The sequence below is a fragment of the Megascapheus bottae genome, chromosome 3 (genome assembly GCF_031878675.1).
Source record: "Megascapheus bottae isolate mThoBot1 chromosome 3, mThoBot2.hap1, whole genome shotgun sequence".
Lineage (NCBI taxonomy): Eukaryota > Metazoa > Chordata > Mammalia > Rodentia > Geomyidae > Megascapheus > Megascapheus bottae.
The window spans coordinates 15,959,654-15,962,967 of NC_143511.1; positions in this window are offsets into that span (position 1 = coordinate 15,959,654).

Consider the following 3,314-nt stretch of genomic DNA (forward strand, 5'->3'; position numbering starts at 1 on the left):
AAGCCAGTGAATGTAGTTCAAATAGTTTTAAGACAACTTCAGAAAGAATTTCTGGAAAAACAATCTTTTATGTGACTTAATGTTATCTTTTTTAAACAAAATTAATTTTGGAAGTAAAGTAACATATGACCTGAAAAAAAAGCCTATTTTTCATAGAATAGAAAAAACAGTAAAAAAAAAAAGAAACCTTAAATGTATGCCAATTAATATATCTAGATAACCTAGCCTGGAGTGAACTAGATGACAATCAGGAAAAATTTTCCAGATGCTCAATGTTCACAGATAGTAATTTATTTTAATATATTCAAAATTTTGTTATACTTTACTTCAATATGTATCTTGTAATAAATAAGGACTCATACAAATTCTAGAATTATAATTTCAGTTTTTAGCTAATTTTATTGGCATGCATATATATATATATATATATATATATATATATATATTGCCACTTTGGGGGTTTGAACTCAGGGCACCTGGGCATTATCCTTGGGCTTTCTTAAGGCTAGCACTCTACCACTTGAGCCACAGCACCACTTCCAGCTTTTTCTACATAGGAGATACCTAGGAATTGAGCCCAGGCCTTAATTCATGCTAGGGAAACACTCTACCAGTAGGCCATGCTCCCAGACCAACTTATATTAAATTTACATATTAAGAGATTTTTATCATAACATTTCATGCTGTGAACAGAAATTTTACCTTCTTCATGAATTTCTTGTATGGAATTTTTTTTTTGACAGTCCTGGGCTTGAGCTCAGGGCCTGAGCACTGTCCTTGGACTTTCTCAAGGACAGAGCTCTACCACTTGAGCTTCAGCACTACTTCCAGGTTTTTTTCTATGTATGTGGTACCGAGACTCGAACCTGGGTCTTCATGCATGCTAGGCAAGCATTCAACCACTAGGCCAAACTCCCGGCCCCTCTTGTATGGAATTTTGACTAAGTGAAATCAAACACCAAAAAAAGTGTAAAGGGCTTGGCAATAGCTACTTCATGTCTGTAATCCTAACTCCTGGGAGGCTGAAATGTGGAAAATTGCTATTCATATTCACTGCAGACAGAAAATTCCATGAAATTACAATCCCAATTAACCAGCAAAAAGAAAACAAAAGAAAAAAGAAAAGAAAAGAAGAAAAGAACAGATCCACTGAAAGTATGTCTCAAGTGATAGGGCATCAGCTGAAGCTGTTGGCTCAACTTTGTGAAAACATACCCTTAAAAAGCAAACAGTATCCCCGCCCCAAAAAAGGAGAACAAATGTTGGCATGCTTAAGTTTCATTCCAAACTCTATGCATCATGAGCCTTTGTGTATTCTACTCGGGGACAGTCTCCTCCCAGTTATGTAACTGTAAGGAGGATGTACTACAATGTATTTTGTGGGTCCCAGAAGTGGTACATCAGTCAGAATCACATGGAAATCCAACTTTTTTATTTTTTTGTGGAACTTCCATTCTCATTTCCATAATTTATAGTCCTAGTGAAAGTGAAGAAAGTTCTTTTGCCTCCTCAGATATTATCAAAGCATTTATTACTTGTTTGCTTGAGAATAGCCATTTTGACTAGAGTTAAGTGGAATCACATTACTGTCTTGAGTTTTAATTTTCCAATGTGCTAATAATATTGAACATTTTCCTATGTACTTACTAATACTTCATCCTTCATTCAGCTCATGTATCCATATATTAATTAGTGGGATTACTTTGGGGTTTTAATTTTTTGAGTTTCATTTTAAACAAATCCTTGATATTCATGCCTTGCCAAATGCACAGGTTGCAAGGATTTCTCCCATGTTACAAATTACATTTCACCACCTCTTATTATAGTATAATATATAATCAACCAAATCCAAATCCAAAACCAAAACCTAAATAATAATAAGTACTGGAGAGGATGCAGGGCAGAAAGGAATCTTCATAAACTAGGGACCTCTTTATAGAAATCAGCATGGAAGTTCATCATAAAGCTAAGGGTAAATCTGCCTATGGTCCTGCTATACTACAGTAGACATGTATTTTAAAGGGTGCTACCAATATACATTTGCACAGCCATGTTTAGAGCAAAACTTTTCAGAGGAGCAAGCTGTTCAATTAGCAGAGCTGCCAAATAGCCAACGAATAAATAAAATATGCTATGTAAACACATACACACGCACGCAGGCGCACACACACACACACACACACACACATACACACACACATAGAGGAATTATTCAGTCACAAAGAAGGATAAAACTATGTCATCTGCATCTGCAGGAAAATAAAAAGAATTAGAAGTCCTCATACTTAGTGGAAAAAGGAAAGTTCAGAAAGACACATATCACATTTCACTAATAGGTAGAAGGATAAGAAATGTAATAATGGGTTATAAGTGTAGAAGGGGAGACTGGGGGAAAGCGTGAAGGAAAGAGAGAAAAGGAAGGTTATTGTGTATAAAGAACTTCAAATTATGTTAAATTTATATCCATTATATATATATATATATATATATGAAGATGGCACAATAAAGCATCAACAGGCTGTTTGAAAATGGGGAAGATTGTAGGAGGTTTAGGAGAATATTACAGGAGGGATGATTTGTTCAAAGTGCATTGTATGTATCTATAAAACTTTCACAAGAAGACTCCTTCATATTATTAAATTTGTTAAAAAATATAAAATCAGAAAAAGAAATCAGAAGAGAATAGTTATAAGAAGAGGAAATTATAAGATCATTAAAGAGATGAAATTAATCAAGATTCATTTTATTCATATGCTATTTCTTTGAACAGCAGCTTCTTTGTACAAGTATTTAAATATAAGAAAACAAAGACAGAAGAGGAATAAAATAGTACAGAAGCAAATAAAAGTGATAGATGGGCAAATGATAATAAATTTAAAAACTTTAAAACATATAACACAGCTCAGGTTGGAGGAGATTGGAGACTAACCCTGGCAAAAGGTTCACAAGACTCTATCTCAACAAATAAAAATAAATATGATGTACATTTGCCAACCCAGCTAAGTGGAAATTGCAAATCGGAGCATTTCTATAGAGGGCACTAAATTGCACATTTGTGGGGCTAGGGCTCACTTGACAGAAAATCTGTTTTCCTAGCCAATGTTAAGTCTCATGTTCAAACCCACTACTGTCTATAAAAGGAAGAGTGAAAGGAAAGGGGAAAGAAAGGAGAAAGGGAAAGAGAGGAAGAAAGGAGGAAGAAAGGAAACAAGAGAAATTCACTCTTCCTTGACTTTTCTACTCAAGGCTGGCACTGTACGATTTGAACCATGCCTCCACTTCCAGCTTTTTGCTGGCTAATTAGCAGTAAGCCT